The following is a 14088-nucleotide window of genomic DNA, read 5'->3' as shown; positions in this document are numbered from 1 at the left end:
TGATTCATTTTCACGGAAGCTAAAGCTCAGATAATTTCTGGGGCTTCCTTTAAGAAAAATAATACAAAAATACTCTCCTTTTGCAAATTTTACAAAAACCACATAAACTCATTACTAAACCCTCTCCCAGGGCCTTGAAAGGGGCCCAAGATTTTAAGCTTCCTTATCATAATAGTAAACCCTCCTCTGTGCATTATCTTTCCCCCTTGACGAAAGGAAACTCATATATTCCAGATAGAGCTCCTCGTAAGAATCGCTGCCTTCTGACTGAACAGACTGATTATTTAAATCTGCCATCCCCATTGCCTCCTCTTAAAGCTGCAAGATTGAAATCATTCACGCCTGATCTCAGCCTCCAGTGGTGGCTTTCCAAGTGTGGGCCACGATAAAATCAGCTTTACTAGGGAATGTGTTAGACGTGCAAGTTCTCAGGTCCTCTCCCAGACAGTTCTGAATTACAGACTCTGAGGATGGGACTCAGCCGTGGGTACTTTCTCAAGACCTACAGTTGATTGTGACGTGGCTCAAGTTTGGGCATCACTGGTCATCTAGATCATGGATTCCACTCTCTCCACTCATGCAGAAAAAACTTTGAGGAAATGAGGGGAAACCACAACATCTAACCAAGTTTTATAATTTTTTCTTTAGGAGCACAAGAAGCCAACAGTCAATTTTAACAGTAAGCAATCCCATTTTTAGAATTTTAGGAAAATATAGCATGTAAGATGTGTCAGGATTAACCAGAAGGAGACAAGCAAATGCTCACAGCTCAAAGTCTACTTTGATGGTTCCTGAGTGCACTGATGACAAATTAAATGAATTCATGACTTATTAATCGAGTGGAAAATGTATATTTAAACACTCCTGATATAGTCAGACTGAATCAGTAATTCCAAACTCTGAATCATCTTACAAGTTGAAGGAACTTCTCACAAAGAACCTAAATTACTTACTTTAAGTAAAATTCCTTATTTTTCAAAGGTTGGGGGCTGGATCAAATCAATCCTTTTAATCATCAAAGGGCTATTTTATTATTTTTACCCACCAAGGACCTCTTATTTTAAAATGTACTTCTTATACAAATATTAAACTACTTTGATGTGTACCCACACTGCTTTTCCTGGCAATCAAAGGTACACTTAGCCACTAATCACAACTTCTGATCAGCATTAGCTAACCTGTGTTGCCCCTCTAAGTGGACATATTTTAATTCCCACCAGAAGCAAAGACTCTTTTGGTTGGCCTGTGCAGCTTTGTATTACACAAATGCGTAATTTTCCCTCTGGCCTCTCCTCATCTATAAAAGGCATATAAAACCTGTTGTTCTAAGGATTAAAATAAAACAAACAAAGCTAGATATAATGTATTTAGCACCTTATTTGGCAAATGGCAGGCACCCAAATATGGACATTACTATTCACATGATGATTAATTAAGCTGTTTGAAATCCTGAAATGAGCTCTACAGTGGACACTTGTTAGCTTAACCATCCTGGCCCCCCTTTCTGGGAAATACCACACCATGCAAACCTAGGTGAACAGCAGGTTCCTGATTGACACCCTGCATGAAATAAACCTGACCAGTTAATTTAGACTAGGGTGGGCGCCTACCCTATGCTGGGTGAGTCTCTTCCCTCAGGAATTTGGAATTGAGAGTCTACAGTTTTAGACTGGCTAGGAAAAAAATGGCCATTTTTTACCATATGAAAAAGTGAAAACCATAAGTGAATCCTGACATTACCTCACACCCTAGGTTCCAAAAGACAATCAAATTGTCCTTTGCTTAAGATCATTTAAATCGTTTTCTGTTGCTTATAATCAATGAGCTTTAACTACCATCCCTATCCTTCACCCAAACTGTGGCAGAGCCACATGAGGTGAGGTCAGTCCCAACCTGATAGTTAGTGACTCCAAAGTAGTCACTGGCCCTTAGGAGGGCTATGTGTTCAGCACAGGTCCAAGCAGACATCTCTTCCATATGTGGGAAATCCAAAAAGGGAGCAAGCCCTTTGGCAACACACTGTAACTTCAGGCTAATTAGAGTTGAAGATACCAGCCCATCCAAAGGCTTGATAGCAGGAGAGATTTAGTGAAAAAGATCTTATGCTGGGGTCGTTCCAAGCCAACTGTGGGATCCTGGTTAATTCACTTCACCTTCTGAGTCTGTTTCCTGAAGAGTTTCCTCTTAAGTATATGAGACAGCAACAGCAGCCCCGACAAGCACAACAATAATAATGATGGTAAACACATACCTAGTCTTCATCAGTCAGGGCACAACCAGGAGAACAAAAACTGCTCCAAATAGTTTAAATGGGGAATTTAATAGAATTGGTGACATGGGTGATGGAAGAGTAGAAAAGCAAACGGGAGACAGCGAGGCCCTCAGAGATGAGCAACAGCAGGATGCAACCTACTGTGCCCTAGCTGAAGGGCCCAGGGATCAAGACTACCCAGAGGAGCCACTACCACAGTGGGGTATGCAGAGGTGGCTGGAGCCAAGAGGAGCCACAGCCCGAGGCCCAGAGAGGGGAGAGGAACCTGGCTGGCACTTCTTTCCTTCAGCACCTTCCAGTGGCCAGACCCAGGGACAGCCTGCACTGGGACTAGTGCACTCACCCTGTAGGCGCCAGACACTGTCCTCAGCTCTTAGCAAGGGGAACCCATTTACCCCCAGGAGGTAGACAATGGTATTACCCAATGGAGAAACTGAGCTATAGAGAGAGTGATGTAATTTGCCCAAAAACACACACACAGTAAGTGGCAGGATTGGGATTTAAATCTTTTTCATTTGAAATCCATTGATTGAAAATCCATTTGATTTCTTCCAGAGGTGTGGCCAGCAAAAACAAAAGGCCACACTGTTGCAAATGCTATGTGTTTATTGTTAGACACTTAATATTCAAACACTGCAGTTATGCTGCTTGTCCCCAACAAATTGACAAATGGACAGGGTGTCCTTGGTGGTTCTGAACACTGTAGACCGCTTTGTACCGGGAGCTGCTACAAACTCAGCCCTCCTGATTCATAATCAGTCCTAAAAACAAGTTCTCCCTTTGCATCTACCAAGTTCTCCCTTTGCAACTATGGTTAGTTTTCCAGACAAACAACTCTTTTTTTCCTTCAATAGGTATTTATCAGTAAACTACTAAATTTTGGATATGATGATAGGTATTGAGAGTATTCAATATTTGACCCATGCTCCACCCCCCCATTTTTACTTTTCAGGTATAAAAATTACTCGTTTTTCTTTTCTTCCTTCTTTCTTTCTTTCTTTTCTTTCTTTCTTTCTTTCTTTCTGTCTGTCTTTCTTTCTTTCTTTCTTCTTCTTTCTTTCTCTCTTCTCTCTCTTCTTCTTCTTCTTCTTCTTCTTCTTCTTCCTCTTCCTCTTCCTCTTCTTCTTTTTTTTTTTTTTTTAGAGAGAGAAAGGACACGCTCATATCCAGGAGTGGGGGAGGAGGGACAGAGGGGGAGAGAATCTTAAGCAGATTCCATGCTCAGTGCAGAGCCTCACATGGGACCTGGGGCTCAATCTCAGGACCCTGACAGCATGACCTGAGCCGAAATCAAGAGTCGGTCACTTAACCCACTGGGCCACCCAGGCGTCCCTCCAAATTTTCTTGAGTACAGTTGACACACAACGTTACATTAGTCTCAGGTATATAACAGAAAAAGTTTATACATTATGCTGTGCTCACCACAAGTGTAGCTGCCATCTGTCCCCGACACAGCGCTATCACAATACCATTGTACAATGTCCCCTGTGCTGTACCTTTCATTCCCGTGACTTATTCATTCCACAACTGAAAGCTTGCATCTCCTACGCCCCTTCAAACCTCCCTCTTCCTCTGGGAACCATCAACAGTTTGTTCTCTGTATTTTTAGGTCTCATTCTGCTTATAAGTCATTGTTATATGAGGACCTGGGACAATCTGACTGGGTAAGGCCTAGATGGAGTACATTCCAATAGTGAATTACAGATTCAATGGTTACTCAGTGTCATGCCTATGCCCTCCTGCTCCATGTCCATGGCAGGTGTAACCAACAGATGGCGGACTCCTCAGCCAGCTGGTTTTGGTCTCCTGGCTTTTCTCACTCCAGCAGTTCAGGTCCCTAATGTCATCATGTCAAAGATGGCGAGTAACCCTTATTTGCTAACCTGGCATTAGGATAAACATTTCCTAAAAATAAGGCAAATGTCCGAAGGGACTGCTTTATAAACAAAATAGGCCAGGATTTTAGATTTTGAAGGCAAATGAGAAACATGTGAAACCACAAAGACTTCTGAGAAAAAAAAAAAAAAGTGGCTTTGACATTTCTTGGTTTATACTATTGTATTAGTTTCCTTGCCAACTATATAGGCCTAATGCTGTAAAGGTTTACTGTCTGTGGTATTTACTACTAAATATTTAGTAAAAACTAAAAATTACTGGAATTTGTGTGCATTGGCATATCAGGTTCTACACAGTGCTTTAGAAATGGAAAAATACCTCTTCCTCTCAGTCCCATATTGAAATCGAGTTGGAAGAGGCAAGTCCGGTCTCAAAATGGAGGTAAAACTGCCGCCAGGTCGCCCCCAGCCGGACTCTGGCCACCGCCGCCTCCGCCACGGGGAGAAGGGCCATGATCCAAAGGAACCCGAGCAGTTGAGAAAACTGATAGTTTAAGAGAACATTTTGAAAAATGGGGCACACTTACAGATTGTGTGGTAATGAGAGACTCCCCCCAAACAAAACGTTCCAGGGGTTTTGGTTTTGTGACTTACTCTTGTGTTGAAGAGGTGGATGCAGCAATGTGTGCCCGACCACACAAGGTGATGGGTGTGTAGTGGAACCAGAGAGCTGTTTCTAGAGAGGATTCTGTAAAGCCTGGTGCCCACCTAACAGTGAAGAAAATTTTTGTTGGTGGTATTAAAGAAGATACAGAAGAATATAATTTGAGAGACTACTTTGAAAAGTATGGCAAAATTGAAACCATAGAAGTTATGGAAGACCGGCAGAGTGGAAAAAAGAGAGGATTTGCTTTTGTAACTTTTGATGATCATGATACAGTTGATAAAATTGTTGTTCAGAAATACCACACTATTAATGGACATAATTGTGAAGTGAAAAAGGCCCTTTCTAAACAAGAGATGCAGTCTGCTGGATCGTAAAGAGGTCGTGGAGATGGATCTGGCAACTTTATGGATCGTGGAGGAAACTTTGGAGGTGGTGGTAATTTTGGCCGTGGTGGAAACTTTGGTGGAAGAGGAGGCTATGGTGGTGGAGGTGGTGGCAGCAGAGGTAGTTATGGAGGAGGTGATGGTGGATATAATGGATTTGGAGGTGATGGTGGCAACTATGGTGGTGGTCCTGGTTATAGTAGTAGAGGAGGCTATGGTGGTGGTGGACTAGGATACGGAAACCAAGGAGGCGGATATGGTGGTGGTGGAGGAGGATACAATGAAGGAGGAAATTTTGGTGGTGGTAACTATGGTGGTGGTAGGAACTATAATGATTTTGGAAATTATAGTGGACAACAGCAATCAAATTATGGACCCATGAAGGGGGGCAGTTTTGGTGGAAGAAGCTCGGGCAGTCCTTATGGTGGTGGTTATGGATCTGGTGGTGGAAGTGGTGGATATGGTAGCAGAAGGTTCTAAAAAAATTTCAGAAGAAAAGGGCTACAGTTCTTAGCAGGAGAGAGAGCAAGGAGTTGTCAGGAAAGCTGCAGGTTACTTTGAGACAGTTGTCCCAAATGCATTAGAGGAACTGTAAAAATCTGCCACAGGAGGAACAATGATCCATAGTCAGAAAAGTTACTGCAGCTTAAACAGGAAATCCTTCTTGTTCAGGACTGTCGTAGCCACAGTTTGCAAAAAGTGCAGCTATTGATTAATGCAATGTAGTGTCAATTAGATGTACATTCCTGAGGTCTTTTATCTGTTGTAGCTTTGTCTTTTTCTTTTTCTTTTCATTACATCAGGTATATTGCCCTGTAAATTGTGGTAGTGGTACCAGGAATAAAAAATTAAGGAATTTTTAACTTTCAAAAAAAAAAAAAAAAAGAAAGAAAGAAATGGAAAATATGAGGTCACTCCGCTGTGCACATGTGTCTCTCTCAAAATGAAAAAGAACAACGAATTTGCACTAAACTACCTCCAAGTTTAAATGGCAGGGAGAAAAAACATTCTAGTGTCTAAAAATGTAGACATCAAATCATGTTATACATCATTTTGGAGGAAGACAGTTGTCTGGCAATAAACTGCTCACCCATGAAATGAAATAACCCTTCTAGGAAAGGATGATTAATTATTTAATAAACACTGTGTGTTTTTAACTTCACTGTGAAAAATAAATGGGGGAGGTGCCTTGGGAATCTCAATGGGCAGCATCCTCTCCCTCCTGCCCACTACACCCCACGCTGTAGGTACCGAGGAGGTGGCGCTGGAGGGAAGGACAGCATGGAGTGGGGCAGGAGGCAGGTTCTGTCCCCATCTCTACACAGGAGGACACAAAGGCTCAGAGTCACACAGCCAAGAAGAGGCAGATCCAGGAGTCTGGCTGGCTGTGTTGAACTCCAAAGGTCCTTCCAAGATATCATATAATCTGGACCATCCAGAGGAGGGAGGAGGTGAGGGTAAAGGAAGGAGGAGGGAGGAGCAGAGCAAGGGAGAAAGAGCTGGGGTAGCAGAGGGGGTTCCCACCATCCTGACTGTGGTAAGGTTGAACAATGGTCCCCAAAGTATCAGGTCCTAATCCCTGAAACTTGTAAATATTACCTTATAAGGAAAAACGGTCTAAGTTGTAGATTCTGAAATGGGGGTATTATCCTGAATTATCTGAACGGGCTCTAAATCCAATCACAAGTGTCCCCATAGGGGAGGGGCATAGAGATCACACACACAGAAGAGAAGGTGACATGAAGAGGATGCAGGCACTGGGGTGATGGCCACAGCCAAAGAATGGGTGACGGGCACTGAGGGGGGTACTTGACGGGATGAGTACTGGGTGTTATTCTGTACGTTGGCAAATTGAACACCAATAAAAAATAAATTTATTATTTAAAAAAAAAGAAAGAAAGTCAGAGCAACTACAAGCTGGAAGAGGAAAGGAACAGATTCTTCCCAGGGCCTCCAGAGAGAGTAGGGTCTTGCCAACGCCTTGATTTTGCCCACTGAAATGAATGTTGAACTTCTAGCCTCTAGATTGTGAGAGAATTCATTTCTGTCGTAAGCCAGCAAGTTTGTGGCATTATGTTATGACAGCCACCGACCTGCTGATTACAAGCTGAGAGGTGTGGCTGTGTGCTTCTCAGCCTGGCTGGCACCTGAATGAATACCAGGAGATCCTGGTCAGGGGCTTTCAACTCTTTTTCTGAAGCTTCTTTCTCCCTTCCCCTGTGTGATCCTCAGCACAAGAGAAAACAGGTGTTCCCATTAACAGCTAAAAGGAATAGCAAAATGCACTGGTTCAGAATTTAGGATTCATGGTTTTAGACATGGCTCCATAATTTTTTTTTTGGGTGCAACACCAAGCAAGTCATATGAAAGTTCTAGGTCTCCCTTTCCTGATCTATAAAAAGCATCATGATATGTCCTTTAGTCTCTGGAGAGATTAAAGGAGGGATGCCTAGGGATGCTGATGCCGTGGCTCAGCGGTTTAGCACCTGCCTTCAGCCCAGGGCATGATCCTGGAATCCCGGGATTGAGTTCCATATCGGGCTCCCTGCATGGAGTCATGTGTCTTCTTGTGTCTCTGCCTCTCTCTCTCTCTCTCTCTCTGTCTCTTATGAATAAATAAAATATTTAAAAAAAGAAAGATTAAAGGAGATAGTGTGCACAGACCCTTAGTGAACTATAAAGCATTATATTAAAACATGTAAAGAGTCCTGATTAATCTCCCTTCATTCTCTTCTTCATATAATCAAAAGCATCCTTAAGCCCCTAGTATAAGGAAAGAATTGTGTTGAGTCACATACAGAGAAGTATAAGACACAGTGCTGGCTGTCAAGGATTTATAATCTTCTTGGGGAGACATACACACCTACAATGTTAAGTAACAGCACAAGGTTGAAGAGATTAAGTGCCAATAACATGTACATGACTACAGAAATAAAAGAGATCATACAGCACCGCAGTGGTGTGAATATTTGGTCCCCTTCCTAGTGCAGAAGTGTATTTCTCCACCCCCTGAACTCATGATTGGTTATATGACTTGCTTTGGCCAATGTAACGTGAGCAAAAGTTCAGTGTTGTTTCCAGGCAGACGTTTTAAGAGTCAGTGCATTTTTTCTTCTTGTGACCATGGCTGGCAATACTCTAGTCTACCAGTGACTGTATCATCGGCCTGGGACATAGCATGAGGCAGTGCCTCCAGCCAATCTGCCATGGACATTTAGCAGAACGAGAGTTGTTTTAAGCCACTGAGGCCTTTGGTTGTTACTGCAGCATAACCTAACCAGTGCTGACTGATACAAAAGGTGACAGGCTACCAGAAAAGGTGGGACCAAATTAGGCTATAAGGACAGCCATGTCAATATAATGCTTGACAGGTACATTACAAAGTGATTCATGAGTCTCAAGGACTCATGTTAATTACTTACTATTCTACTTAATACACCCCAGGTGGGCAGGGACTGTGAGGTTCTTGCTCATAGCTACATCCTTGGTGCCAACTACCATGGCTGACACGTAGTAGGGATAATAAATGAGTGTCTAATAAATCCCCAGAGGGGTGGATTGGACCATCTAACAGAGGAAGGAAGGAGAAAAGAAACTCAATAGCTTGATACCTCAAAGTAGGAATGAGGATGATGGGACCTTGGGCATAAAGAATACCAAGACAGATCACTTAAAAACATACAGGTACAATTATCGTTAAATTATAATTGTAAATCTTAAAAAAAAAGACTGGTGCCCCTCCTAGATGATGACAGCCATTTCTATTCTTCTGCTGTCCTGATTAACACGATTCTTTGGTATAATCTGTTCTAATAGCATGGTTCCAAGGTCTAACAGGATGATTAACAATATTATGATTAAAAGTGACTCAAGATTTAAAGACCTAAGATATATACCATCTTTCTTTTTTTTTAAGTATCACTCTAATTTCTATAGCACAGACTTACTAAAACCTTATCTTAAAACAATTTTTCCCCTCCTTTTTATTTGCAATCCTTGACTTAGCGAATTTAATGAATAGGATTAGGTTTTATCTTCCTTAATAAATATCCTCTACAGCTTCTCTTATGTCAATAAAAAAGACAAAGCAACTCTTTAGCTAGAAGCTATATAGAGATAAACCAAGACATTTCCTTTAGGCAAGAAAGGGGTGCAATTACTCTGGGCCACCGAATTTGTGGGGAAAATATATTAAGAAATTCTACACCATCCATTAGATGTAATGCTTTTGGTAATCACTGCTTATCTTTGTAATGGGATCCCTGGTGGTAAGAAAAGTAAGTCTGGCAAGCAAGTACCTTTAGGGCTGAGGTGGTTTCTGTGACACTGTTATTCTCTAATTCATGTAGGAAGCCACAAATGTCATTTCGATTGGCCAATAAATATTAATTTACTGTAGAGATATATTATTAACTTTGCTGTTCTTTTAGCTGCTCTGGGTTTTTACATAGGGGAAAAAAAAAACCCTCAAAATACTCCTGCTGCAGAATGCACAGCATTTGTCAATTACTGAAAAATAGGAAAGCCAGGGAAAAAAATTATCTGTATTTTAAACATGCCATTAAAGGGCACTACAACTGGACTTTGTAATTATTAAAATGTATATCCCATGTGCTTCAGAAAAAAATTAAGTGGTTTACAATAAAAGGCAAACATCCTATCAGGCTCTTCGATTAGAAAAGTAAAATTTAAAACCAAATAGAAAAAAAAAAAAAAAAAAAAAAGAGAAAAAAAAAAAAAATAAAACCAAATAGAAGGAAGAAGTAGTTCTGTAAATCAATTAGGTTAAATATGAACCTGAATTGCATTCAACCGTTTCTGATGTAAAAAAAAAGAAAACGACAGTCATATGGTTTAGTCTAGCATTATTATTGCAGTTAAGGATTTAATTTCACTTGAAACTTTCTGGCAATAAAGCAAATGTGACCAACTATGCAATTTTCACCATTAACCTAATTCTTTAAGAGAGTCAATATTCACTGACTGCAAAGAAAGCTATGCTCAGAAGAATATAACACTTTTCAGTGAAGTCATGGGGGGTGGCGTGCTAAGCAAAGTGTTAAAACCCAGCTTTGTTATAACTGATAGAGTTATCATTCAGAACCCCTAGATCAGGGTACTTCTAACCCGGCAGGTCCCAGAAATACTGATCCTCTTCAAAGTCCACTTGTATGAAGCAAATAATGTGTTTTATGCTCACAAAGTATTAAAAGTTCAAAACAGCCCAAAGCCTTCAACAGCTAAGCTGTGTGTGTAGGCCCCTCTCTGAGAGCAGGATGTTGCAAATACTATTTCTCCCAATGATCTGTTCATGGAATCTTTAAAAAATTAAATGACAGCTATTAAGCTGGTAGAATGTTGTTTGGTTCAAATACTTTTTGGAAAAATTAACCAAAATCAGTGTTATTCACACTAGGATTAGCTAGTGGTAATAAACAGCATTTTAAGAGTTAAATAAATAGGGGCTGGTGGGGTAGGGGGGGCAGGCAGGAGGGCTGGAGGCCGGGTGAGGGGCAGCCCCCTTCATCTCCTCCTCCCCTAGGAGAAGGGGCAGCTTCATCCCCCTGCAGCCTTGGGGCCTGTCTGAGCTTGGGTGGAGGGTTCTGGAGAAATGGAGGGGGCTCACTGGGGAGAGGGGGAGAGGGGGAGAGATGTGGACAGAGGTCCTGGGAACCTGAGACTGGAAAGGAACAGATGGAGAGGCTGAGCCAGGAGTGAGACTAAGACCAAGGCCGAGATGAGGCCAGGATGGAGAGGCCAGGATGGAGAGGCTGAGAGAGGAGACAGACGAGCGTCTCCTCTGCCATGCACACACACACACACACACACACACACACACACACATCAAACAATAGAGTAGCAAAGAAACAAAAATCAAAGAACAGAACACACAGTGAAGCTAAGTACTGCTGTGAAATTTGTTAGTTAAATGTGAAAGAATAAAGGAGACAGGGGGGAATTAGGTCATGCCATTAACCGCATTTCTTATGGGTTACTACAAATAGTTTGAAAGCCAGTGATAGAAAAAAACTGATGACTATAAAAAAGGTGGGGGTTCACACAACAGTTTTTAAAAATCTGATAACTGCCCTTGCAAAACTTGTTTTCTTGTGGGTAGACACACACACGATCGGCAAGTTAAGCAGAGCTTCCTTGGGAGTGCTGGCGTCGAAGGTTCCATAGCCTCTGGCTGTGTCCCAGGGCAGGGAGCAGCTGGTTCCCCAGAAGGAAGCATAAAGGTTTCACGAAGAGGCTTTAGAAAATGAGCAGGCAAGACAGGGCAGTCGAGGCGGGGAATGTTCTCTCGCCCACCGTGCAGGAGGGTGGTGGGGGGAGCCTGGGGCGAAGGAGCTGGAGCAGCAGGCAGGGGTGAGACCACATGCTGCCCCTGGAGGGCACACCCCAGCCTCTAAACAGCAGGAACATGTCTTCACCTGTCAGGAAGGTTCCTTGGGCTGCAGTTGGCAGGTTATTTGGAGGGGAATACCAGGTGACAGAGAGGGAAGGATGGGGGTCAGGGATGGGGGTGGAGAGATGAGCCTAAGAGGTAGTAGGGAAAACTGTTCCTTCTCAGCGTCACGGTGGAGCAACACTGAATCGGCCTGCCTAAGGGTTGCTTCTTTCTCTAGTGCTGCGCTGTCCACTAGCCATGTCACGCAAGCCACACAGGTAATTTTTGCTGTAGTCACATTTTTTTAAAAGGAAGCTTTAATAATATATAATAATAGATTTTATGATTATATAATATTGTATATTTATTATATTATTACGATTATATAATTATATAATAATATATTTTATTTAACTTCACATGTCCAGAGAATTATCATTCAACACGCAATCAACATAGAATGTTGTTTTGAGATATTTTACATTTTTTTTGTGTGTGCAAAATCCTCGTGTGTATTTTACACTTCACAGCACATCTCAATTCTGACTAGCTGCATTTCAAGGGCTCAAGAGCCATCTGTGACCAGCAGCTATGGTACTGGACAGTCCAGCTCTAGAGAAATGTTATCTTGTCTGACTTACTTTTTACTACTGACTGGGACTCAGACTCTGTGAAGTTAGCGGTTAATTTATGGGAGATCAATTAGCTGCAAATAATTTCTGTGACTTTATGCCAAAAAAAATCCAGACAACCCCAAAGGTGATGATTTTATTGCCAGTAGAATATTAACCAATTTTGTATCTAACTTAGTCATCTATTTTAACATTTTCTCTTTTCCCCTGGCCGCTGTTGGGATTTTCTCTCTGGCTTTGGTTTCAGCCATTTGACTAAGATGTGCCTACATAGAAAGGAGTGAGGACATGTGTGTATTTAAATCATCCTGCTTGAGGTTCTTTGTGACTCTTAAAAGCACCTCTGCTTCCTGGTGGCTTAATTAGCAGTTTTGAAGATTCTCAGCATTTCCTATATTCTTTTGAATTGATTTTGGTGTCCTGCTGGTTCCTTCAATGGTGAGTTAAATAAATCTTTTTTTTTTTTTTTAGTTAAATAAATCTTTGACATGTTTACTCATTGTATATTTTAAAAATTATGTTTAAAACAGCCTTATTGAGGTATAACCAACATACAATAAACTGCACATATTTAAAATATATAATTTGATGAGTTTGATAGGTATACACTAGTGAAACGTTGCCATAATCAAGGTAGTGAACAGATCTAGAACTCCCAAAGATTCTTCTTGCCTCTTTATAATCCCTTATCTTCTGTCCCTTACCAGGTAACTGCTGACCTGCTGTTTGTCACTATAGATTAGTTGACCTTGCATTTTGTAGAATTTTATATAAAGAAAATCATACAGTATATACTTTTTTCTTTTTTGAGGGCAGGGGAAGGAGGGTCTGGCTTCTTTTACTCAGCACAATTCTTTTGAGATTTAGCCATGTAGTTATGCATATCAGTAGATGATTCCTTTTTACTGCTGAGGGGATATTTATTGCATGGATATACCACAATCTGTGTATCTATTCACCTGCCGCTGGATATCTGAAGTGTCCCAGCTTCGGTTATTACTTACTGCACATATGAGAGCCTATTTTTAGCTATCTGAAAATAATACCTGGGTCTAATTATTAAGGAGATAGAATCATTAGGGCCTGACCACTCCCGGCAGGTAGGGAAGGTAAGAGGACCCCAAGTTGCTGACTCATGCAGCTGATGGCAGAGCCATAACCAGAGTGGACTCAGCAGGAGTTGAGTGAATGAATGCATGCACGCACATGGAAACAAGTGAATGAATGTGTGGACCTAGAAAACAGGACTATGACTTTGAAAATGGGGCGAGGTGTGTGGATGACACACTCAGTTCCGACCACATTGAGTTTAATAGATTTGTGGGGTTTTTTGTGGTTTTTGTTGCTATTTTTAGTTTAACACATTTGGTTCCGTATTCCAGCAAGCAGCAGCTGTTATTAAACTAAGTGCAAGGGTGATCTGGCCCTAGGTTAGCTAAGTAGGTGCCAGGCACACTACCTGTGACCTTGTGGTTTGTATGCAGTTAGGAGAGAAGCTTCTTTCAAAGGGAGTTAAAATGGACTTAAAATGGACTGCTGAATTTTTCGAGTTCAGATAGCTGTTTATAGATTTAGGAGTGACTTGAGCCTTCCTATTGTCATCTCGATCCCCATCCCAGGTACATCCAAAGGAAGAGAAGGCAGGAAGACTGCTGAGGGGCCTCAGCCAGAGGGGAGGAGATACTTTTGATCTGAACTAACTATTTCACAGATTTGGTAATCAAAGAGTTAAGGGTTAACTCTTTTTAAAAAATGCTATTGACACATCTGCTGGTGCTCTATGTAAAATTCCTGTAAAACTTATTACCCATACTCTCATTCCCTATCCCTATCTCTCCTGGGAGAAACCTGGTTTCAGTGGCCATGTAGAAATGTCTGGTTCTACTGAGGTTAAGGTGGAGACTTAAA

The 14088-nt window shown here is 41.6% G+C and overlaps 1 protein-coding gene and 1 pseudogene across 12 annotated transcripts in view; one reads left to right on the top strand and one right to left on the bottom strand.

The window, feature by feature from the left end:
- Window positions 1-14088, bottom strand: part of APBB2 (amyloid beta precursor protein binding family B member 2) — a 375499-nt gene that overhangs the window by 45818 nt on the left and 315593 nt on the right. The window lies entirely within an intron of this gene.
- LOC118354265 (heterogeneous nuclear ribonucleoprotein A3-like) lies at window positions 4544-5743 on the top strand (annotated as a pseudogene).

This window comes from Canis lupus, chromosome 3 (assembly GCF_003254725.2).
Source record: "Canis lupus dingo isolate Sandy chromosome 3, ASM325472v2, whole genome shotgun sequence".
NCBI classification, from domain to species: Eukaryota; Metazoa; Chordata; class Mammalia; order Carnivora; family Canidae; genus Canis; species Canis lupus.
Note: the sequence above shows the minus strand (reverse complement) of the source record. Positions and strands in the feature narration are given on the sequence as shown.